The sequence below is a fragment of the Mesoplodon bidens genome (assembly GCF_964165515.1).
Source record: "Mesoplodon bidens genome assembly, chromosome: 2".
Lineage (NCBI taxonomy): Eukaryota > Metazoa > Chordata > Mammalia > Artiodactyla > Ziphiidae > Mesoplodon > Mesoplodon bidens.
In genome coordinates this window covers 153,605,279-153,631,565 of record NC_138177.1, presented here as the reverse complement: position 1 = coordinate 153,631,565, position 26,287 = coordinate 153,605,279, and the positions used below count along the sequence as shown (strand labels likewise).

At 46.0% G+C, this 26,287-nt stretch overlaps 1 long non-coding RNA gene across 1 annotated transcript; it reads right to left on the bottom strand.

Moving 5' to 3' along the window:
* Positions 1–869: 869 nt before the first annotated feature.
* LOC308612030 lies at positions 870–26,287 on the bottom strand. Its single transcript, XR_014015058.1, has 3 exons — positions 26,230–26,287; positions 25,684–25,921; positions 870–988 (listed from the first exon to the last, which is right to left on the bottom strand). It is a non-coding gene; the product is annotated as an uncharacterized lncRNA (long non-coding RNA).

The following is a 26,287-nucleotide window of genomic DNA, read 5'->3' as shown; positions in this document are numbered from 1 at the left end:
CCATGAGCCTAGCCAAAAATTCTAGCTAATGTAGAAGAAGGGAGGACAGCAACCGGGGGACATCTGTGCAGGATGTCAAGATAAGTAAGTCAAGGCCACGGTCATTGAAGAGCCCGCTGTCAGTGAAAGAGAAACACATGTCAAGAAATGATGGCAACATAGTGTGAGCAGCTCTGCGACTGAGTGATGGGATTACGGGGAACAGGATGGCCAACACTGCCCGGCAGGACGTTAGCAGCTCCATCTTCCATGAGGACTTTGCCCCGTTTGCTCCACATGGCGTGGTGTCCCCCTGTGCCAAGGTCTGATTGATCTGAGCAAGGGTGAGTCAGCACTCCTGGCTCAAGCAGGGAGCACCCAGTACCTTCTGGGCGCGTGAATGGAGTGGAGACACAGGATCTGGAGTCACGGCAGCCTGTCCCCTGAGGGCAGCAGACTTCCACTGCATCCTGGACCCACCCTTCCTATTGATCGTTTATTCAACTCCTTGTCCTTTCCATCTGTGAGGTGCCTCCAGAGCCTCCCAAGAAATCCATCAAACCCCCTTCCACCATTTTCTCTTGTGGGGGGGGGGCTTAAAGTAGCTACTTGACACCAAAATAAGCCTAACTGATTCAAGGTCAGGATGAGTTTTGCTGAGATTCAATTGAATTCAGGTGGATTCCAGGTGGATTTTTTTCCCCCCTGGTGCCATGAGAATCCAGGAGGGTCTTAGGGACGACAAAGGGGATGGTTTTCCAGTCAGGGGGTCAGCAGTGTAAAAATCTGGAAGCCATTTATGTCTGTTAGTGGTTTATTGATTATGCAACAAAATGACCACTGAGCAGAGAAAATACTTAAGTCACTAGAGGGACCAGGGAGCTGGCAGTTGATGGTGGAACTTGAGGTGAAGAGGCTGGAGGTCCGCCATCCAAGGCAGATCTGGTTTCTGCTTTGCTGTGTGATCGTTGGCACCCCAGGAAATCTCCCTGGACCAGTTTCTTCTGTCCTAAGAGAAAATCAAGAATATTTAAATAATTAAATAATCCACAGCCATATCTATGAAAACTCGGCACCACTATGACCTGGTTTAACCCTTGTGGTATAATCCTCAGTCTCTTCCGCCCTGACCCTCTCTCTGCAATCAGTCTATCAGCAGCTCCCAAGAGCCCAGCCTCCGCAGGTATCTGAGTCCATGCACTTCTGCCCACCAGCTTGGCCACGCGCTTGTCTGAGCCCCTGGACCGCCCCTTGCTTCGCCTCCTGACTGGCCTGCCTACTGTTATTTTTGTTCCCTTCCAATCTGTTCTCTGCAAACCAGCCAACATGATCTTTTAAAAAAATCAGATCAAGTGAAAGAAGCCAGTCTGAAAAGGCTACATACAGTATGATTTCAACTACATGACATTCCAGAGAAGGCAAAACTCAGTAAAAAGATCAGTGGTTGCTGGGCTTTTGCAGGGAGGGAGGGATGAATAGGTGGAGCACAGGGGACTTTTCGTGCCGAGCAACTACTCTGTGTGATCCTGTGACAGTGAATACATGTCATTCGTTACACATTTGCCAAAACCCATGTGCAATACAAAGAGTCAACCGGAATGTAAAGGATGGGCTTCAGTTAAAAATAATGTATCAACACTGGCTCATTAATTGTAAGAAATGTATCACACTGATGCAAGATGTTAATAATACGGGAAAGTGTGTGTGTGTGTGTGTGTGTGTGTGTCTGTGCACCCATGTGAGTTAGGGGGTGAGAGGATATATGGGAATTACCTGTACTTTCAACTCAGTTTTCTGTAAACCTGAAACTCTTAAAAAGAAAGTCAATTAATGAAAAAAAATCAGATCATGTCATTTCCCTGTTCAAAACCCTCTTAACTGCTTCCATTACACCTTGAAAAAAATAATAAATGACAAAAGATAATAAAACTCCTTTCCCTGGCTCATGAAACTTTCAGGACGTGGCCCCTGTGTCACTGTTCCCCTTCACTGACTGTACTGGGCTTCTCTCTGTGCCCCAAACACACCCAGTTTGTTCCCGTCTCGGGGCCTTTTCATGTGCTGTTCCCTCTGTCTGAATGCTTTTCTCCCTAGTTTTCAGATGATTGGTTCCCTCATATCATTCAGGGCTCAGCTAAAATGCCTAACACTGACCACCCATCAAAAGCAGCCACCCAGTCACTGTTTGCCATATAATCCTGTTTTAACTCTGCATGAATCACTGGCTGATATTTTTCTTGCTTGTGCATTTGTTTCCCTAATTAGTACCTGGATCCCCACTAGAATATAGTTGCCATGGGAACAGGGGTCTTCTCTGCCTTCTTCATTGCTGTATCCCCAGCTCCTAGAACAGTGCCTGACATATCACAGGTGCTCAGTAGATTCTTATTGAATGAATGAGTGAGTGAGTGAATGAATGAATGAATGAATTCATTGAAACTCACTCAGGGCTAGGCCTGAGCTGGCTCCTGGATCCTGTAGAAGACATCGTTCACGATCCCTGGGATCTCACAGTCTAATGCACAGTGGTTTATACTGAGCCTCCTGAATGAAACAGTGGAGGGTTAACAGCACGGGCCATGGAGCCAGATGGCCTGGTTTCAAATCCTGGCTCTGGTCCATAACAGCTGCAGTCTGTAAAACACCCAGAAAAGTTCCTAGATCCTATTATATGCTCAGTAAATGCTAGGCTTTATCATTTTCATGCAGGCCATGTAAAGACACAAAAAACAGCACTCCTCTGCCACCAGAGTTCAAAGAATGTAGGAAATCACTTGACTTATTTATTCATTTTTTCAGGATCATTCATTACATGTCTTTGGAAGTGGGCATGAGAAGAGGTAGGGTGTTTTGGGGAACCTTCATCCTCCCAACAACTGTGGGATAAGTACTAGGGCTATTTCATAGATGAGAGAGCTGAGATTCTGGGTGGTGAGCTGATTGGCACCGTGTAACACAGCTAGTAAGTGCCAGGACCAAGAATCACACCCAGGTCTGATGAGTCATTTGGTGCCCTTACCCCACTTCCCCTCTCACCATTCCCGCTCGGGAAGCATGGGATCTAGCCCGGAGCCGTGGGCTTCCACAGCTGGCAGCAAACCAGAGTGGGCAGGAGGTGGGCTGTTGGTGTAGATAGACCTGATTCAAATCTCAACCTGGGCAAGACCTGGGGCAAAGCTCCATATTGGAAAAGTGGGGACTACAGTAGTTTCTGCCTCACGTACCAGAGACGGCGGCTTTCAGGACAGTAGATACTCAGGGGCTGAATGCTTGTGGAGTTGTTGTGAGGGCTGTGAGGTGAGGTTGGTCTCTCAGATACGTGATAATTCCCCAGATTCCATAACAAGGACTAGATCTGGGATTCTGCACCACAGGGCAGTATGGATAGGAGTTCTGAAGAGGGCCTCAGAGCTGGGAGAAACAGGGGCAATTGTCCTGTTGACACATGAGGGAACAGAGGCCCAGAGTGGGGCCTGACCTGGCTTGGTCACCCAGCAGATTGGTGGCAGACAGCTGCAGAGTGCCCATGCTGGGAGAAGGCCACGCTGCTCAGAAGGTCTCAGCACGCATGCGCACCACATCCCGTCCCAGCTCGGGCCCACCCATTTGCTCCCTGGCTGAACTGGATTCGAGAACCGTTCTTCCCTTTGCTAGGTGTGGGCTGCTGGTTCAACCACATCTCTGAGCCTCAGATTCCTCAAGTTTAAAGTAGGGAAAATACCTCGGAGCTTCACAGAGTTGTAAAGATTAAGTGCACGTGTGTACATAAAGCGCCAGCACAGTGGCTGGAACATGGCAAGTGGACCATAAATGTTAGTTCCTTTCTTTCCTCACATCCATTCCCTACACTGGCATCGGAGGCAGCCTCCTAACCCTCACCCTGTTTAAGAATCATTGACTCTTTCAATGGCCTCTAAGACAAGGACAAAATTCCTTAGCTTGGCATCTGGGACACCCCACGATGTTCTACCTGCCAGCTTTTCTGCCACCTCTTTATAAGTAATGTGTTGTCAAGTTAATAAACGGGTCTATAACCATTTTCGGAAATGTTGCACACATATCCCAGTCTTGCCGATTCAGTGAACTTTAACGTATTAAGGGTTCTGAGAAAACCTGCAGGAAAGAAGTCTATTTAACTTTGTTCAAACCAGAATTTTCCAAATGAGTTTGACGGTGGAACCCTATAAATATCCCACAGAACATGCTTCTGTTTCCTGAACACCCTTTGCAAGTTTCCTGCCTGCAAGCTCTGCGTAGGTTGGTCTGGCTTCCCACAAAGCCCTTCCTCTCAGCACATGTTCACTCATCCCTGGGGGCCCAGATCAGAGAGCTCCCCTCGGTCTGGTCAAGTGAGCCTGTCCTCTGGGCTCCCTCAGCTCTGTGTACGGCCCCTAGGCTCACTCTTCCACCCAGCCCCGTGGTGCCTCTGCAGGCTGCCAGCTCCCACCCTCCCCTCCCCGGCATCTGGCTCCCTGCTGCCCCTGCCCACGAGCCTGTATAAGTCCTATCTGTGCTCTGTTTTTGGAGGACAATCCAAAAGCACCTCCCCTCCTCTAAGAAACTTTCTATGTACCCCTATCAAGAAAGATCTCTTTTTCTCAGGCTTTTAGAGTTAGAACAAAAGCTTGGTGAAGGTAGGATCCATATTTTTTACTTCTCCAGTGTTTTACACTGAGTATAGGTACTCAGTGAATGCATGTTTATTCATACATCGACCAATATTTATGGAACACCTATTATGTGTTCTATGCTGAGTGCTGTGGATACGATGGGAAACCAGATAGATGTGGAAGGCAGAAAGGGCAGGAGGAAAAAGCAAGGACTCTGGAACAGTCAGTTCAGCTCAGGTTCAAATCCTGGTTCCACCATTTACTAGCTGTGCATCCCTGGGCAAATTACTTGACCTCTCTGTGTCTCAGTTACCTCATTCCAAAGACAGGGAAAGATACAGTATCTATCTTAAGGGGGTAATTATGAGGATTAAATGAGATGATAAATGTAAAGTGCTTAGAACAGTACCCAGCACATACTAAGGATTGTATATATGTAGGCTATCATTATTATAATAAATGTTTTTTTGTGCCTCATAGGGCTAGATGTCTAATAGGGAAGACAGACATTGAGTAACTAATTATACAGATAACTACTTACCTGTTTTGAGAAGTGTCAAGAAGGAAAAGAGAAGTGTCAAGAAGGAAAAGAACAGTGCACAAGAGAAGCATAAAATGGATGGCCTGGGTTTGTCTAGAGGGTCAAGGAAGCCTCCTCAGAGGAGGTGACATTTAAGCTAAGACCGAGGATGAGCAGGAGTTACCAGACGAGTTGAAGGCCGTTCCATACAGAGGGAATAGCATGTGCAGAGACAGAGTTAGGACCGGAGTTGGCATTTTGGAGGGATGCAGAGAAGGCCAGAGGGATGGAAGCGCAGAGAACGGGGGCAGCGGTAGAAGGTGAGTTTGCAGAGGCAGGGGGCAGGCCACGCAGAGCCTTGAGGTGTCATCCCAGGAGATCAGGAGATCTGGGGAGCCTTCAAAGGTCTAGATCAGGGCAATGATCATATGCAAGTGTTAACAGACCATTGCAGAGACTGGCAGAGGACCCAGCAGGAGATTGGTCCAGGTGCTTAGTTTAGGGTGCTGGCTGTGGGGAAAGAGAGAGTTGCATGCATTAGAGAATGGTGAGGAGATCAAAGAAATGACAGGAGGTAATGGAAGGAAAGAGGTGGTGAGGATGTTTCTAGATCCACGGTCCGAGCAACTGAGAAACTGCAGGGGAATCTGTTCCCATGCAGGGACCAGGTGAGTTCAGTTTGGGCACGCTGTGCCTGAGATTGCAATGTGATTAGTGGTTTAAGGGGCGTGAAAATAACACTTTAAGCCAGATCGTACTATATTAAGAATACAAAAGTAGGCGAAGGAATTAATAGGTTGAACAGAGACTTTGGGTTGAGAGAGAACATGTGTATTATATCAAAAAAGGGTGGGTCTGTTCCCTTTTTTATGGAAAAGAGTTTACAAATAGAGATGGTATTAGTAGAGAGGCGACGTGGGTGGGCAGTTTGGTGGGGTTGAGGCCATAGCTGACTCACAGCAGACCCTGGCTTTCACCAGCCCTGGAAGTGGGCGGAGCAGCTTGACAGGAATCACAGTGCAGCCTCACTCTGGTGTCGCATAGGAGACTCAGTCAGTCACTCAACAGTTATTTATCTACTTATCCATCTATCTATCTATCCATGTTCTAGGGCTCGGGGACATAACTGATCTAAACATTGCTTAGCTTCTCCTGGAGGAGACAGACAACAAACACGTTAGTACTAGTTTAACATCAGCTCAACTGCTAGAAAGGAGAAAGAAGACAGAGGATTGGAAAGAGATGGGAAAGCTCCATGAGTCCAGTGGTCAAGGCATCTCTGAAGGAGAGGCCTTTGAGTTTCAATAAAACAATTGCAAAATTACAGATTTCTGATTTGGAAATACAGATAAGGGTACCTTCAAATTTTGTCATCTTTAAATGTATATTATTAAATAAATGGCATGACTATTTAAAACTTAATAGAGTTTGAAATAAAAGCCATAAAAGTGAACAATGAAACCAATACAAAATCAATGGAAGAGAATGGTAACAAAAAAAATTTCAGGTCATTCCAAAAGTAGTAACTCATTAAGATGAAGAGATAAATTTGAAAAGCAGGTTATGAAGAGGCTCCTGGAATCTTTGATTATCCTTTGATAAGATTGGATGACATGGACACACTGGAAAAAAATACGTACTTTTTTTTGCACTTGACACAAATCACTGAACTAAGAGAACATAAAATGCGTAATGAGCTGCTACAAACAGACAGTGACGACAAACTGGATGATGAGTTTCATCAATTGAGAGGGTTTATGATTAGGATTAGTCATTCCACAAGAAAACTTAAAATGTCCTGAGAGAAATTTGCCAGAGGTTTTCCCCAGTTTCATAATAATCCTAAAAATTTATACAACATGACCACTAGCAAGTGGTAAAACTGGAAGAAACTTTTCTAAATTATCAATAAAAAGTTGTTTTCCATGCTGGAAAATAAACCGTGCTAGAGGGAAGGCTGAATCATCTCTCTCTTCTGTCTATGGAAACACAAAATTACAAAATTATTGTCATGCGTGAAGAGGCAACCAAAGAAAATGCAGCCCCCAAATGAAGGAATTTATAAAGCTATGTCAGACAGAAGATTCATAAAAATGTTACGTACTTTTCCAGATTTTGTGTCTTTTGTGCTGTCAGCTGCTAAAATTTAAGAATCTGTGGCAATTTATTCTCTTATTATGAACAAACCTTCACTTTTATAACTGCATTTGTTAGCTATCGCTACAATTCTGCTGTGTAACATCCCAGCCCAAAACTCAGTGGCTTACAACCACAATTCTTTATCTGCATAGATGCAGATCAGTTGGGGCCCTGCAGCTGGGAGTCGGGTGATCTGGGCTGGGCTCAGGGGGTTGGCTCTGCTCCATGGATCCCATCTTTCTCCTGGGACCTGGCTGTTAACCAGGGAACGCCCTTCTCATGGTGATGGAAAGGTCCAAGGAGGCAAGTTCCAGCTTCAGCAATGGCATGCTGTCCCTGCCATCCCACTTCACTGGCCATGCAAGTCATGTGGCCAAAGAGTCAAGAACCGTGGAAATATACTCTGCCGCTTTAGGAGCCAGAATTGCAAAGTCATCCAGCAAAGAAGTAGACACAAGGAAGGGTGAAGAATTGGGCCCAATAACGCAATCTCCTGTCAGACCTACTTGTCCATTTGTAATTTTCTAATCTTTTTCTTAAAGAGCTCCTCCCCCCAAATTGTATAAACCTCAGGCTTCCACGGAACCTAGATCAATCCCTGGTAGCTGTGTTCTTTTGTTGGTGCCCAGGGCAGCTGCAGGGTGGCTGCTCTAACAATGAACATTCTGCAAATAAGAGCTTCATTAGTCCTTTGAAATACTTGTTCAAAGTTGCACAAATACTTGTGCAAAGTTCAAAGTCCACTAACACTTTTTCAAGCAATTTCTTTCATCAACGACAGAAAAGGAAGTGCTGTTAGAGTCTTTAAATAAAATTTCAATTACTGTAAGTGCAAAAATGGTTGCAAAAAAGTGGTGATGGTCATTTGTAGAGGTAATTATTTAAAATTTTTGGTCAGGAATTTTGTGTAGCCATAAAATCTTGTCTAAAACTCTATGTTCATAGAATTCAGCTCAAATCTCTAAGTAAAAACTTTGAAAACATTTTATTTAGAAGTGTTTACAAATTCAACATTTGGTATCTTTGCTAATTTTTTTTCAGGGGGATCCCAGATGCACTTTTTTTTTTTTTTGGCTGCACTGTGGGGCATGCTGGATCTTAGTTCCCTGACCAGGGATCGAACCCATGCCCCTTGCATTGGGAGTGCAGAGTCTTAACCACTGGACCACCAGGGAAGTCCCCTGGATGCACATTTTATAGTGAGTCCTGATTCCTGGTGGGCAAGTCCCTTCTTCCTGCCCTTCTCATAAGTGTCCTGTAGAGCAACAGGGCACCCTGACCTGGGCTGGAGGGAGTGGGACAATCTCTTACATAAAAATGAGACATCTGTGGTAAAGTAGAAAGGGTGAGGGATTCAGAACCAAATTCAGATTGAATCCTAGCTTTGCTTTTCCTAAATGAGCGGCTTCAGGGATGTCAACTTCCCTTTTGAATCTTGGGTGTCGGTGTGTAAACCTCGGGTGATGACCAGCAAAGGTGTCCTGAGGATCAGATGAAATCTTGTGAGAAGAGATCTTGCCACAGCACCTGTCTGTTGACCCTGAGTGTGAGATGGAGCCCAGAGAAGTTAAATGACACACTCAAGGTCACAGGACTAGATGGACCTTGTGCTGCCTTCTCCACTGCCAGAATTCAAAGATAATTTCTAGATAAGTTAGTCTTCTCAGTTCCTTTCTCCTGTTTTCTTCCTCTCCCTTCAAAAAAAAAAAAAAAAAAAACAGAAAAATTTCCGAAAACTCACAGCACACCATAGTTCCCAATGACCCTGTCTGCTTTGGCTTTTTCTTATCTGATGGGAACAGAGTGAACTGGATAAGGGTCTCTCTAACAATGGTGGAGAGGAAGCGAGGTTTATTTAAAATAAATTTTTTTGGCCCCATTACCACTGGCCTTGGCTGAGCTATGGCTTGGGGCATCTGAAAGCAACCAGGTCTGGATGTGGCTTCCAGGAGAGTCCCTGGGCTGACAGTGAAGAGCCCCTGGAACTTGAGAATCGTGGAAATCCCAGTGGCCTGGAGGGTTAATTGCTAAAATCATCCCTGAAGCAGAGCCCATGTGTGTGTTATTCCCTCTGTCCCTCCTAATCCTGCCATGGAGCAGGTGCTCAGAAGTATTTGTTGAATGAATAAATGAACGCGGTCAGAGAGATGAAGAGTCACCTTGAGGAGACAATTTGACCTCATTTGAGAGGCACTAACACTGCCGGGGGGAAGGTGGACAGCTCACCAGAAGATCTGGTAAAGTCTTATAGAAAGGTTAGGAAAAGAGAAAAGGAAATTTGGTATATGATAAGGGTGGCATTTCACATATGTGAATGGAAAATACATGTTAGGAGAATTGATGGGCCACCTGGAAAAAAATCTAGCTGTGTCCATAACTCATTGCATACACTGAAATAAACTCTCCACAGAGTAACTATGTATAGATAACAAACAAAACCATAAAAATTCTAGAAGAAAATATTAGAGAATGTTTTCCTGATCATGGAGTAGGAAAAGAATCTTTCTAAAACATGACACAAATCCCAGAAATTATCAAGGAAAAATGGATAGATCTGACTACATAAATATTTTTAAACATCTATAGGGAAAAAAATACACAAAGCATATGACAAACACTACTCTGAAGAATATATTGATTTCCTTTCCATATGATAGATGAAGGCTAAGAACCTGATATGCAAAGAGCTCTTACAAATCAACTTTTAAAAACGTATAAAGAGGGGTTTCCCTGGTGGCGCAATGTTTAAGAATCCGCCTGCCAATGCAGGGGACACGGGCTCGAGCCCTGGTCCGGGAAGATCCCATATGCCGCGGAGCAACTAAGCCCGTGCGCCACAACTACTGAGCCTGTGCTCTAGAGCCCATGAGCCACAACTACTGAGCCCACGTGCTGCAACTACTGAAGCCCGTGCGCCTAGAGCCCGTGCTCTGCAACAAGAGAAGCCCGCGCACCACAACGAAGAGTAGCCCCCGCTCGCCACAACCAGAGAAAGCCTGTGCGCAGCAACAAAGACCCAACGCAGCCAAAATAAATAAATAAATAAATTTATATTAAAAGGAAGTATAAGGAAAGAAAAGTAAAAAAGAAAAAGATGAGTCAGAAAAATAGGCGAACAACATGGGAAAATACATTTCACAGAAGCTGACATTCAAACAGCCAATGAACACACAAAGAGATGCTTGACGACACAGAAAAAACAATCCAAATGAAAACAATGTGATGATATTTTTCATCTATCAGGTGGGCAAAAACTTAAAGGAACCCAGTGTTGGGGAGGAGTCTCCCCAGGCTCTCTCAAATTTGGTCTGTTATTTTTGGAGAGGAATTCATCAATTCCTATCAAGACTTTATATTTATGGGCCCTTTGATCCAGTCAATTCCGCCTTTAAGAATTTATTTCATAGAAACGCTGGCAAGATTGAGCAAAGATAAATATACAGGAAGTTCTTTGCAGTATTGTTTGTAACAACAAAAGACTGGAAATACATGGGTATCAGCAGAGGGTTGAGGAATTCATGGTATGTTCATACTACACAGCTGATAAAGAATGAGAGCTATCTATATATGCCAACGTGGGAAGATGCCCACAACTTAGTGTTCTATTTTGAAAAAAAGAGCGAGTTGAATAATATATATATTGTCTCTATATATAATACTACTATACAGACAATTTATATATATTTAAATGTCATTATATTTTTATTTATGTTTTAAAAACGATCTCTCACTCTCTTCGTATATATCTGTATATAAACACACATACGTGTATATATATATATATATATGATTAGATGTGATTAGATGTATCTGGAAATTTACACACCAAAGGCAAAGGTTGAATTTCACATTTATTTCTCTATCACTTAAAATTTTTTCGCTGAGCACACGCCACTTTTGTAGCAATGTTAAAAATCATTTTTATTTAAAGGATTTTAACTGATCATTTTGTTCACATACCGATGTTTCTGAATTGGTTACTGAAAGTCCATCTCTGAGGACAGACACCCAGCCTGCTAACAAACAGGGATTTTTTTTGCTGGATCACGTTTCCCTCCCCTGGCTATTAGAGACTTCCCCCAAAGCATCCTGGCTTCCCTTTGCAGGTAGAGTTTGCAAGTATTGCCCTCTTTCCTGAGGAAGCCAGAGAGGCCACTTGTGTTTGCACGGTACTCACTGGGGCGTAACATATACCCCGAAGTGCAGTCCAGGTGAACCCTTAGCAATTAAGCTTCCTCGTTCAGTTGCCCTTTCACAATGTGCTCATAGAAGCTTTCCCTTCCCGCCCCAGATTTCGAGCTCCCCCAGGGCAGACACTAGGTCCAACTGCTGTCTGTATTCCCAGGAACCAGCACAGAAAATGTTTCTTGACCTTATTTATTAACACAAACATAGACCAAGAGAACTCACCCACCAGGCAGATGGTGAAGCCTGGCTGTAAAACTGACCTAAGGAAGGGAGAAAAGGGATGAGCAGTGGGCCATCTATGGCAGGAGGGAAGGAGGGAGGAAGGCAGATACAGCAAGTCCGTTTACCAAGTGGTCCCTTTCGAGAAAGGGAGAAGGCAGCACCTCCTATACACCTCAGTTAGGGTTAATGGGGCATGGAGGTTGCCCATCTCAGGAACAGAAGGCGGTGAGGTGGGGGAGCGGAGTGGGAGGTGGGACAGGCTATACTATATTCTATCCTACAAAGCCAGTGGGTGAGGATATATTTGGTGTTGCTGCTGATGACAACTGCAGGGAAATGGTTTTTGTGATGGAGATAAATTAATAAAAGCATGTAGCAGCCACTCACTACAGCCCACAAGAAATTGAAAGGCTGGCCTGTAGGACTTATTTGTCTTTGTATCCCTGGTGCCAGGGCCTGGCACAGAGCAGGGACTCAGTAGATGCTTGAGAAGGAAGGAAGCTAGGGAGGGCAGCCGAGAAAGGGGAAGGGAGCAGATGGGGAGAGATAATGACCCAAGGACCAGCAAGCTCTTTTTTAGTTTCAGGCTATCAGGGAATGCTTTGAGGGGGTCCTAGAAAGCTGCCTCCACCTCACTGCCCGTCCTTGGGCTTTCATATTCTTATCTACGTAGTGGGAGTTGGAAGAGAGAGAATGTTGGACTAGTTCAGTGATTCTGACCTGGAGTCCCAGAACCCTAGGGAACTCTCAAGATAGAAATAGGTACCATGAGCTATTTTAGTACTTCTAAATGCATAACAGGGACTGTGCATTTGCTCAGGATAAGGGTATATGTGCTGACAGGCCAGGTATCTTTCTTTGGGGCTGGAACTCCATCACTCCCAAGAAACAGGGAGGCTATTTGATAGAGCCCACTCTGCAGGAGGGCTGACCCAAGGTAGAGCATATCCAGTTGGGCCTTTGGACAAGTGACCAGCCTCTCTTGTGCTAGTTTCCTCTTCAGTGATAACAGTACTGCCACTCAGAGGGGTAGGATGGCGATTAAATGAGCTGGCACACATAAAGCGCTTGCCAGCCTCGGCAAATGGTTGTTACTATCATTGTTAATTCAGGGTAGTGGATATGAACATCTCATGCTAATCAGAAACTCTGACTGGAGCTACAGATACTGATTAATAAATAGCAGGAAATGGATGAATTGTTAACTATTTAGAGCAGCTTTTGGTAAAACAATACCTTTCAAAACATGAGACCCCTTGAAGAAAAGTCAGGAGTGTCCATGGTGGGGGACAAAGATTGAGCCCTTCTGGGTAAGTCCCCTTCCAGCTGGGGTTTACTAAAAGACTAAGCTCTCCCTCTTACGGGGCTTGGCACAATTGTTCTCTCTGCTTGGAATGCCTTTCTCTTCCCTCCCCTGCCTGGCTGCCGCCTCCTATGACACCTCCTCCAGGAAGCCTCCCATGGCTCTTGCTCATCTGAGTTGGGGCCTTTCAGCATCACACTGGACTCACTCCTTCGAGGGCACCACTACACTGTGCAGTACTTTCTTTCTTTTTTTTTTGAATTTTAGAATTTCATGCGTTCTTCCATACAGCAAGCTCTCATTAGCTACCCACTCCACTCACATCAGTGTATACATGTCAGTCCCAATCTCCCAATTCATCCCACCACCACCACCACCACCACCACCACCACTTTCCCCCTTGGCGTCCATACATTTTTATGGAAAGTATTTGCAGTCCTTTCTTAGACCAATGATTCTCAACGTTGATTCTGCATCAGAATCAAACTAAGGGCTGGTGAAAACAGAGATTGCTGGGCCAGAGTGTCTGATTCAGTACGTCTGGAGTGGGCCCTGAGAACCTGCATTTCTTACATGTTCACAGCAGTTGCTGTTGTTGCTGGCCCCAGGAGTCCCACTTGGAGCACCTCTGGTTTAGAGCATGTGCTCTAAGACATGAAGTTTATTCCGCATTGCACCGCCAGCAGCACCTCAGTCTCAAGTCATTATCGCATGGAAAGAGAAATCAAATAACAAGATGCAATACAAAAAACTTCCCAAGGCTTTGTGTGCTGACAACCAGACAGCAACGGTGACCCAGCTGGAAGTGTGACTGGTCTCTGAGGGCTGGAAGCGCGGTGACCACAAACGTGGCAGGGAAGACTAGAGGCCCTTGTCCTAGGTCATAGCGCCCTCTGGTGCCAACAGCTCAGCTCTGCACCTGGAGCTGTGAGTGGACGGTTGGCAGAAGGGACCTGTTTTCCCCTCTGGACTTCGTTCATGTCACCACCAGAGGAAATGTGCTAAAACCCAGCTCTGACCCTCCACCAGGTTAAACCCCACCCATGGCTCTCCACTGCCTTCTGGACAAAGCTAAACACTCAAAGTCATTGCCCACCTTCTCCTTAGTAAACTGCCCCTCTCTGGGGAGCCCTCTGTTTTATACACACATACAGGCCATGATTTTATGCCTTCTCATATGCTATTCCTCCCAATAGGGCTGCAAGCTACCTTCTCTCCCTGAGAAACGTACTCTTTCTTTAATGTCAAATATGGCCTCTTCCTGGATCCCTTCCTGGATTCTCCCAGGCAGAAGTGATTGCTTGCATCACCCTGTGCATAGACCACTACAGAGACCTCGCAGTGCATGTAAGTACAAGTTTGTGGAGTCTGGATCCTCCTTGAGACCATGAGCAATTTGGGGGCTCCTGACTCGGCTTTGGTGTTGATGTGAAAAACTCAGCCTCTGTGCACTGGTGCCTAATTGAATCTCGGAAACAGAGTTTTTTGGTGAAGTAGAAAAGAAGAGCTTTATTGCTTTGCCAGGCAAAGGGGAACACAGCAGGCTCATGATATGAAAAACTGTGTGTCCCAACATGGGAGGATTTGGTGAGGAATTTTATAGCAATGGTTCAAGGGCAGGCTTGCTGATAAGGATCAGGGTGTGTGTGCAGGGCCTGCACTCCTTTAATCTGGCCTCAGGTGGTCTCCTATTAAGCTTCTCTGGTTCCTTTAATCTGGTCTCAGGTGGTCTCCTGATGAGCTTCTTGAGGTTATCAAACTGTGACCTTCCTTGGAATGAAGAATGCTAACATCTTCCATTTGTTAGGGGTTTTAGTTCTGTAAGAGAGCTCAAAGATATTGTTATGTATATCCCTTCAGGTGGAACCAGGACCCTGCCCCAAAGCTGCACTATTGTTTCTTGACTGCTCCTCCTTTGTCTCTGCATCCCCTCCTTTCCCTGACTAGCAACTGTTCGAAAGTCTTCCATGCCCAGGAACCCCACAGGGTCCTGCTCAGTTTCAGTGCCTCATTAAATGCTAATGGAATCTAAAGAGCTGTTTTCTTACCTCAAAAATAAAATATATTATATCCCGTTAAAGCAGCGATAAATGAAATTTAAAGAAAATTAAGCAGGGATAGAAATTAATGGAGGGGGGCTTCCGTGGTGGCGCAGTGGTTAAGAATCCACCTGCCAATGCAGGGGACACGAGTTCGAGCCCTGGTCCGGGAAGATCCCACATGCCGCGGAGCAACTAAGCCCGTGTGCCACAACTACTGAGCCTGCGCTCTAGAGCCCGTGAGCCACAACTACTGAGCCTGTGTGCCACAACTACTGAAGCCCGCGTGCCTAGAGCCCGTGCTCTGCAACAAGAGAAGCCACCACAGTGAGAAGCCTGTGCACCGCAACGAAGATTAGCCCCCGCTCACCACAACTAGAGAAAGCCCGCGCGGCAACAAAGACCCAACGCAGCCAAAAATAAATAAATAAATTTATTAAAGAAAAAGGAAAAAAGAAATTAATGGAGGGGGACTCTTTTAGGCAGTGTGGTTAAGGAAATTCTCATTGATGAGGTGATATTTGAGCAAAGACCTGAGCAAAGTGAAGCTCTGGACTGTGCATGTTTCTGAGAGATACATGCTTCCCTGATGGTGTACAAAGGCCCTGTGGTAGGAGCAGGTTTAGCATATACTAGGAACAGTGAGAAGACCAGTGTCTTAAGTCAAGGAATCCAGAAGCAGATGCTAAGATGAGAATTTGTGTGCAAGTGATTTATTAAGTTCTCCCTTAGGGATGGGGGTGGGGAGTAACCAGCAAGGGCACGGGGGAAGCAGGGCTGGAAAAGGAAGCCAAGGAAAGATTGAATTCAGGCAGAATCCTGCAGAGGGTGGGCTCAGCCTTATCCCAAAGGGAGCTCTGGTTAATGAGTTACGTCTTAGAGTTTGTCTCAATCGAAGGCAACTGAGACTTTCATATTCCCATCAATCCCTGATTTAGGGTCACTCCAAGGAGATGTAAATGCTCAGACACTTTATGTGGGCAAAGTGGGCTTCACCAGACTAAAGGCTGCCCTGCCACCCAAAAGAGCTATGGGTACTGGGTATTGAAAACAAAAGCATATCAAAGCTGGGGGCCACACACGCAGTGGGAAAAGGGGATCTGAAGGGCTCTTGATGGAGCAATAACATTGTCTGTCATAATCAATAAGGTTAAGAACAGAAGTCAAGGGGAAGAATTATGAGATGAAATCTGAGAGTCAGTTGAGGCCAGATTAGGGAAACCAATATCTGATTTTGCCAAGGAGGCAATGTACCGAGCTAAAAAACTACATTTCCCATCTGCATCTAGGGTGGCCAGTTCTAGACACTGAGATGTAAGTAGAGGTGTGCTGAAGGTTTCTGAGAAAGCATTGATTTCCTGATGGAAGCGCCACTTCCTCCTTGCTGCACCATTCTTCCTGCCTGGAATGTGAACCTGAGGCTGGAGCTAAAGCAGCCACCTTGTGATCATGAGGACACATAGAGGCAAATGTGAGAATAAAAGCTTCATGCTAAGGATGGAGGGGCAGAAAGACAACACCTCTGCCTATACCTAACTGCAAACTGCAGGAAAAGACTTGATCTTCGGTAAATGTCTGTCATTGCAATACAAGAAACAAAGTCCTTTTATAAGCTCTGTTACAACACTTTCAGGCAGAGCACAAGAAACCGGTTGCAAGTTAATAGCCTGCACTTAATAGCCCAAGTCAAATATCTCACCCATTTGCAGAATCACTCAATTCACCAGCCTACATGAAAATCAGCAGCACTAAGTTTGGGGCTGAAGAAGCAAATAGAGAAGTTGCCATTTCCAAACAATCTTATGGATGCATTGAAAACATCTCAGACATAGAACCAAAGCTAATCTAGAAGCTCCAAAAATTTTGCATTGCAGAGTGACGAATCTACAGGCACCAGTAACCACAGTCAGTTAGAAGCAGCAGCAGAATTCTCAGAACCCAGTGAGGAGGAAGTAGTCAGAGGTAAATGAGCACCTTGAATGGACAACACCAGGTGAGTATATGGTCTCCTGGGGTGGCTGCAACAACACAATGTCAAGGCTTTACTTCACAAGTTCATTCCCCAAATCCTGAGATTTCAGGAGCACATTCTTTCATTCATAGAAAGTTATTGTCTGTAAAGATTTCCTGAATTCCATAATCAATGATATGATCAAAATGGTGAATTAAAACCCAAGGCTCTCAGCCATGTATATTTTCAGCCTTATGGGAAGAAATAGGACAATAAAACTACTTTCTGCTGTTTCATACAGAAATGGGTTGACTCTCCAAAGAGAGTTTTATCAAGACTTTATGAGCTTAAAAAAATAATAAAATGAAATGTAAAAATTGTGAACCAGTCTCACTTTACAATTTTTTTTTTTTTTTTCTTTTTGCGTTATGTGGGCCTCTCACTGTTGTGGCCTCTCCCGTTGCGGAGCACAGGCTCCGGACGCGCAGGCTCAGCGGCCATGGCTCACGGGCCCAGCCACTCCACGGCATGTGGGATCTTCCCGGACCGGGGCACAAACCCATGTCCCCTGCATCGGCAGGCGGACTCTCAACCACTGCGCCACCAGGGAAGCCCCTTAATTGACATTTTTGAGTCTAAATGAACTTGATCAAAAATTATAAGAATCCTAGGAAAGTAGCTTTGTGTAGTCATGAGTTAATGCAGCAGGCATGGGTGGCCCAAAATTGCACATTGCAAAGGTCTTTGGGACTAGCCCTTGACCAGCTCCTGGAAGATGATCCTTTCACTGTCATAAACCATAACCATGAATATACCACCTTTTCTGAGTTCTGTGAGTCCTTCTAGCAAATCACTGAGCCTGAGGGTGGTCTTGGGTCCTTCCACACAATATTAATATGTGCTAACAACATTTATGGAATCAAAGAAAAAATTTACTTTTGGAGAAGTGAAATGACTGGGGAACTAAGTTGGAGTTATTGTTTGAATCCTAAAGAAAAATGATTCAGACTAATAGAGCATTGTCCATGTAAGTTGGAAGAAATTTTCATCATAATTTTAAAGTACTTAACTTGAACAAAGTACTATTGTATTCTAAAGACCTTTATATTATGAAGAGAAATTTCAACATTATTCAGTGAAAGAAAAAGCTGAACCACTAGATTTAGAGAACAATTGCATCATGAAAGTAAAATTCAAAGGATCCTAATTCGATTAAGAACAAGAAAGGAGTTTCTGACAAGTGGGGGGAAAATGATGGATCTCACTGCCATTTACAGCGTCTGCTTGTGAACATTTCTTGTCAATGGTGATGCTCATGAACTCGAAGAGACCATAACTGGAAGAACATAATCAGGAATTTTGTGGCCATTTCAAATATAGAATCTATTATAAAATGTTCATGGAAGCAAGCTGATTTCTTATCACAAATTTGAAAAGATGTTATTTGGAAGTTTTCTCCTAATTCAGTGGTTACTGTTTTCCTAAATGCTTCGTATTTTATTTCTTTTCATAATTATATACTATCCAGAAAATGTAATTAATATTTTCACCCAGTCCTATATACATATTCCCAAATCTTGAGTACACCCTGATGTGTCATATAAATACTGTCATTTTCTACATGTTCCACGATGTGAAAAGCATTGGGAAACACTGAGTTAAAAGAGTTTGATTGTTATTAAAAAATTCAAAATAATGGTGGCTTAAAAATATAGAATTGTGGGGCTTCCCTGGTGGCACCGTGGTTGAGAGTCCGCCTGCCGATGCAGGGGACGCGGGTTCGTGCCCCGGTCCAGGAGGATCACACATGCCGCGGAGCGGCTGGGCCCGTGAGCCATGGCCGCTGAGCCTGCGCGTCCGGAGCCTGTGCTCCGCAACAGGAGAGGCCACAACAGTGAGAGGCTCACATACGGAAAAAAAAAAAAAAAAAAAAAAAAAAAAAAAAAAATATATATATATATATATATATATATATATATATATATATATAAAATTGTATTTGCCCCCAGGTAACAATCCACATGTAAGCCATCCCGGGGATGGTGTGGTGGTTCCTCAGCTCTTCACCTGAACACATTCTCTCCAGCAAGAAGGTGAAAGAAACTATCCTCTGTCTAGTTTCACGTGTTTCTTTGTTGGGTTCAACATAGATTGTTAGTTCTTCCCTTACCCGCCCTGCTTTCAGGCCAGGGAGCATCTCTCATCACATTCAGTAGTCTTGGAGTCAGACAAACATCTCTGCTGATTACAAGCTGGGCATTTGGGCAGGTGTTAATGCTTCCTAAGCCCCAGTTTTCTCATCTGTAAAATAGAGTGAAGAGCACCAACCTCAAAGGGCTGCCTTGAGAAGTAAATGAGGGACGCAGGGAAAGCAGTCAGGACTGCGTCTGGCATCTAGCATGTGCTGATGGAGCTCTGGGCTTCTCTGCGTCTTTGGTATCCAGCATGGAGCCCGGAGCAGGTGGGCTTGCATCAGCGTTGGTTGAGGTGAGCTGAATTGAATTGGACTCAGGGGAAGGACGTTAATTCTCCAGTGCATCAGGCCTGCCCTGTGTGCGTAGCTGGCTCTGGCAGCCACAGAAAGTCCTAGGTGAAGATTTTCAGGAACAAAGAGCTGGAAGGCAGGGTGATGTGCCCCGGAGGGCTAAGGATGTGGGCACGGTGATGACAGCATCTGCTACACCGGATGATGCCATTTTTATGTTTTTCGAGAAAACGTAGGTCTGCGTAGACTGTAAATTTTGTCTGGGGTGGGGAAGGGGAAGGGATATTACCGGAGTGAGCAGTGCGAGCAGAAGGGAGCGATTATCCCTAAGCCTTAGGTGGCAGCTAGGCTGTGGTGGACTTCTGTTTTCCCCCCCATCTATTCTCCACTTTTTCCATAGTCGTAAGAGTTTACCTGGGCAGATGGCCACCCTGCTAGGGATGACATTTCCCAGCCTCCCCTACGGCCGAGGTGTGGTCCTCTGATTCTGTTCTGACCAGTGGGATGTGACAGAAAAGGTGTGGGCAGCTTCTACATTATTTGCTTAAAAGGAAATCGTTTCTCCTTCACTTCCTTTCTTTCCCCACTCCTGCAGGAATATGAATACAGACGCGGCAGGAACCCAGCCTTGAGCACGCAGATGAGGATGACACCCTTGGGAAGGCAGAGTAACAAGATGGAAGGAAACTGGGTCCCTGGATGACCAGCCTGTCAGCCAGGACCACTCACCCAAATGCTGTTACGTAAGTGAGAGAGAAATATTTATCTTAGCTAAGCTATTAGGATGTCTGTCACGGAGGCTTAGCTTCCTGTCGGCCGGGGGCAAGGTGGCTTTTGATTAAGGCAAGAGAGTACACCCTGGGCCTGTAGGAGCAGCGTGAGCATTCAGGACCCTTCACACACTGGCTGTGGAGGAGGCCTGTAAAGAACGCAGGTGTTCACACTGGAGAAGTGAGTTATGCCGGAGAGGGAGGCTGTGAGGCAAAATGCAGACCTGAGGCCAGCGCTTTCTGGAGAAGGTAAGAAAGGCAGGCTGGGCTCGCTGGAGAAGAAAGAGGACCTTCACGGCTGAAAGCAGCGTTTCCCTTCTGCCTGGAGGAAAGGCCTGCGAGGGCTGTGGGGAGGATTCACTGCAGCTCCGTGCCCCCCCGCCCCGTGCCCCACTCCCGCCCCACCAAGCAGTGACAAGACTTAGCTTGGACTCAGAGTGGCTATGGGTACGGGAGCTGCCAACCAGAATGGGAAGCCAGGGTCTGACAGAGAATGAAAGGCAAAGAGCAGAGCCACGACTTGGAGGCATTCAAAATTCAAAGTGACAATTCCAAGTGGAAAAGTAGAGGGTGTTTTAGTTGGGATATGCATTCAGTAGAAGGAGAGCCCCAAAGCTACAGGAGCATCAGCCTAGACGGAATTTCCTTCTCTCACCCCATATTCCAGGCACGAGCAAGCCGGGTCTGCTGTGGTACCCCTGGAGCCGGCGTCCAGCCTCCTTCCAACTTCTTGTCCCTTGCACTCGAGGTGATCCAAGTTTTACTCTCAACTTGGTTAAAGTGGAACCACATTTCCTGGAAGCCCTTTCCCTATAGAGTTCCGTGTGAGAGAGGGTCCAACGGAGGAATTGCTGTGAGGATTGGGGGGTGGAAGCACAGCGGCACCATTATTGTCTGAAGGGGGGACATGGTAACAGATGCAGACATGTTCGGTGGGGTCCAACTTGTCCTCTTAGCCACACTCAGTTCCTCTCCCCGAATGCCCACAGTGGCCCTGGGCACACCACCCGATGCTTGGGCCCACTGACATGTAGCTACCCGAGGCCCCAGCTCCCCACAGGCCTCTGCACAAGCCCGCCTTCCCAGCGGCCGGACATGCCCTGCTTCTCTGTTTCCCAGTAAGCTCCACGTTGTCCACTTTTGATCATTTTCTAGGAGGATTTGTTACTGACTTCTCTGATCCCCCTTCTCCCCACTCTGGACCTTCACTTCCTCAGCTCCCCCTACAGTTGTGCAAGGTCTCATTCCTGTAATAATCCCTCCTGCCCTCAGTGTAAACCGACTCGGTTCTCAGTTTCCCCACTGCTGGCTGGGGTTTTGTCTCTGTTAAGTTTGCTCAGGTTTCGTTCATTCATCTAATTTCTTGCTTCCAAAATGTTTACTCCTGTCATCTCCCCTGTTCTCCCTGCCTTTACATGGATTTATGTAATAAAAAAAAATCATTTCTTGGGCTTCCCTGGTGGCACAGTCATTAAGAATCTACCTGCCAACGCAGAGAACACAGGTTCGAGCCCTGGCCCGGGAAGATCCCACATGCCGCAGAGCAACTAAGCCCGTGCGCCACAACTACTGAGCCTGTGCTCTAGAGCCCGCGAGCCACCACTACTGAGCCCGAGTGCCACAACTACTGAAGCCCATGAGCCTAGAGCCTGTGCTCCGCAACAAGAGAAGCCACCGCAATGAGAAGCCCGCGCACCGCAGCGAAGAGTAGCCCCTGCTTGCCACAACTAGAGAAAAGCCGGTGCGCGGCAACGAAGACCCAATGCAGCCAAAAATAAATCAGTAAATTAAAAACAAAAAGAAACACCCCCCCCCACACACACACAATCTGTAGGTGCTATGCTTGGGGAAATCCAGGCAACAACAGAAACATGGGGGAGAAAGATGAACCCCAACTCAAGGGAAGGAGGCTGTCCAGATGAGTTACTTCGGGGATGTGAAGGCCAGGCTGAAATGTGACTTTAGTAAGACAAAGGGGATATTCCATCGGCAGTCTGTGTGAAGATCCAGATGTGAGAAAGAGAACAAGTGGCATGTTCAGGGTACTGGAAGAGTCCAGTGTGGCTAGAGCCTAGGGTGGGTCATGTGGCTAGAGGGGTAAACTGAGGCCAGTGTTTGCACAGCCTCATACATCAAAGTGCAGTTTTGACTTTATCCTGAAGGCAATGGAGTATCATTGAAGAGAAAAAGTTCCTACCCTTATTTTTCCTTTGCTTCATTTTTCTGTCACATTTTACACACACACACACACACACACACACACAAATGACCTTAAATCCGTTCATGAACAAAGTGTGGGTCTAACCATCTCATTCGCCAAATAACATCATTAAAGAAAGCTAGCTCAAGGGAGGAAAATCCAACATAACACATTCATGCTAAAACAATATATAGCCAATAAGAAAGGATACAAACATGTGCACAGAGTGTCTCTTGAAAGATAAACAAGAAACTGGTATTAGTGGTTGTCTCGAGGAGGAAAACTAGGTGGCTGGGCATAGGTATGGGGGGGAAGGCTTGTACTGTGCATTCCTTTTTACCTTTTGAATTTTGTACTGTTTACATAGTTATTAAAAACTAAGTAAAATGTAATTTTAGAATAGATAGCTCCAATCTGGTAAAAAAAAAAAACCCCAAACCAAAACACAACAAATTTAAATCAATAATTGTAGGCTCTCTCCTGCCCCACTGCTCCAGCAGATAATCTACCAGAATGCCAGGCTAGGATGACAGCATGTTGATGTGAAAATGAAAAAAGTAACTCCACGTAGCCTTGGCTAGAAAACAGTGAGCAAGATCTGGTGCTGGGTAGAATGAGGGGTGCAAAATGGAACGAGGATTCAAAGCGAAACTTTACATGTGCTCTTGGGAGGGCATTTATGCTTTTCAGTCTTGGCTTCACCCTATGAAATACAGCAATAATGGTGGCATGTATATCACAGGGCAGTAGTGGGAATTAAATATGCTGGATCCTGGTTATTAAAAGGCCAACAAGACTGTACCTGCTAAGGGAACTGAGACACAGAAAGGTCAAGTAACCTCAGGGAGATTACAATCTGGTGTGGAGGAGACAGACAAGTCGGTAGCAGGCAATGTGAGCACCCTGTGAGAAGTGTCTCAAGGCAAGCAGGTGCCTACGGGAGGGAACTGCAGGAGGTGTGCTGCCTTACGGTGGGTTCCCTAGGAACCAAGTCTGAGATGGGGTTCCTGGGTAATAATTGAGGAATGCTCTCAAGTGCACCCTGTAAGGGAATGAGGGAGGCAGAATAGGGCAGGAAGAAGCTGGACAAGAGGTGTGTTTAGCTTAGGGGTTGGCAAACTGGCCTTCAGACCAAATCTGTATTTCTGTATAGAGCTGTACTGGAACACAGTCACACTTATTTTGTTTACGTATCATTTATGGTGGCTTTTGGGCTATGAAGATGGAGTTGAGGAGCTGTGACTGAGACGGTGTAGCTCACAAAGTCTAAAATATTGACTATCTGGCCCTTTACAGAAAGGTTGCAGTCCCTGGTTTAGCTGAGTCTAGCCTCAGCCTGATCCCAGGGGGAGCTCTGGAGCATGAACAGCATCACAGAATCGTCGCAGCTGAAGACAAGGTGCGTGGCCTTTTGTACATTTGTGCAGGGCAGACTTTGGGACCTCGTGCTTAGAAGGGCCCCCAAACTGGAGATAAGGAGAGAGGTCTAGGCTGGAAACACAAATTTGTGCGTTGTCAGGATATAGATGGTATTTAAAGCCTAGTATTTAAAGTCTGGTATTTAAAGCCTGAATGAGATCATCCACAGAATGATTATAGGTGGAGAAGGGATCTTCTGAGCCTTGAGGCATACCCGATGTTTAGAGGTCAGGAGGCAGAAAGGATCTAGGAAAGGAGAGGCAGAACGAGAGGCCTATGAAATAGGAGAAAAACTGAGAAAGTGGTTTCCTAGAAACCAAGTAAAGAACACATTTTAAGGAAGGAGTGACCAGCTGTGACAAATACTGTTAGCGAAGTAGTAAGTTTAGGGGCAGGATGTGGGGACAGGATGGTTGCACCCAGTAGTCCACAGGGAGTCTGTGAGCTCAAGGTGGGTGAGAGGAGCCGCCCAAATATGCAAATACACACACACACACACACACACTCACATCATGCATATGCAGCCACACTGGTGTCTTTATCTGGGGCTTGTGAGTCTAGGCTGGTATAGAGACGAGGTGGGGGAAGGTAGAAGTTAATTTTTTTTTTTTTTTTTTTGTGGTACGCGGGCCTCTCACTGCCGTGGCCTCTCCCACTGCGGAGCACAGGCTCTGGACGCACAGGCCCAGAGGCCATGGCCCACGGGCCCAGCCGCTCCACGGCACATGGGATCCTCCCAGACCGGGGCACGAACCCGCGTCCCCTGCATCAGCAGGCCGACTCTCAACGACTGCACCACCAGGGAAGCCCTAATTTTTGACAAGAGCAGTTTCAGTGGAATTACATGAGCAATAGCCTGACAGAATGAGTTCAAGAGAGAGGGAGGAAATTGGAGACAACAAGCATAAACAACATTTTCTAGGAGTTGTGTTGAAAAGGGGCACAGAGAAATGGAGGGATAGCCAGAGAATTACGTAGAGTCAAGGGAGGGGTTTTGTTTTAAGATGGGAGAAAATGCATCATGTTAGTGGAAGTGATCTAGGAGAGAGGGAAAGTCAATGACGCAGGAGGGGAGAACTACTAGCGGGACATTCTTGAACTGATGACAGGATATGGCACTTGAAGCAATGAGAAGAGGCTCATGGACAGTTTGTCCACAGCACAGAAGACAAGGCAGAGCTTGTATGCACAGACGAAAGTAGGTCGATGGATAGGGTGGTGGGAGCTCAAGGAGGTTCTCTTGATGGCTTCTATTTTCTCAATGAAATAGGAAGCAAGACCATCTGCTGAGAGAGAGTAGAGGTTTACAGAAGGAGAGGAAAGGGTAAAGTGGCCACCCAGTAGAGCGGCTAAGTGAGGGGCTAATTTTATATCTTCTACAGCTCCTTTGTTACTTCGACAAGTATGTTCTCAGTGTCTATCATGTCCCAGGCACTTTGATAAACACCAAATGTTTCTTGAAAGAAGTGTGGCTGTAAAACACCCGAAGCATGTTTTAGGTCTGTAGCTGAGTGCAGCTTGCAGAGCAGGAGGAGTGGTGATTCAGATAGAAGAAGCCAGAAGCCTCTCTTTGGGGCCATTGCAGAAATCTCCTAACTGCTTTCTTGGAATCCATTTGGTTGAGTCATTTTCCTGAAATACAAGTCTGATCACGTCACACCTTTTCTTTACATCCTTCAATGAAGGTATACAAGAACTTGTGACAAACTGCTTCTAAGGAAGAAAACAGAACTCTGGGATGCAGAGACTTACTTTTTAAGTATACACTTGTATAGTGTTTGGAGAAAAAAACAGGTGCATGTATTCACTATTCAAAACAAAACCAAGCCGCCTCCTCAAAAAACTTCCTATGGCTTACCACTGCCCTTAGGGGGAAAGAAAATCCTTGGTCTATAATGCTCTGCGAGGTGTGGCCACGCCGTACTGATCTCTCTTCCCTTGGCTCTCTCCAATGCAGCGACACTGGCCTCCAACTCAGCTGGGCGAGCCTCTCCTGGGCCTCAGGGCTTTCACACCGGCTTTTCTTTCTGCTTCTCTCATTCTTACTCCCATCAGATGAGGAAGGAGCCAGCGCCCAGCCGCCGTCTTGGCCTTCCCTGTAACAGAGGCGGAGAGTAACACTGTAGGCATCCCTTGGTTCAGAGGGCGCCGCGTGAGAGAGAGAGATGGGTTGGGGTCGCACCACCTTGCCCACAAGGTCGGACGGTTCAGGGACACGGTGTGATGGATCTCGCCTCTCCTAGAAGGCCTTTGCTGGGTGGCGGGGGGGCGGCTGGAGCCAGGCGATGGATTTGCCAGGTGTGAGTCAAAACATGGTCTACTCCCCCTCAAAAGAGGAAGCCTGAACCACTGGCTGTGACAAAGGCTGCAAGGCAGAAACGCCATGACCTGCCCCGTCTCGTACCTCTTGCGTCCGCCGGGCGACAGCAGCGCTGGGAAATTGATCCGGAGAAGCCGGCCGC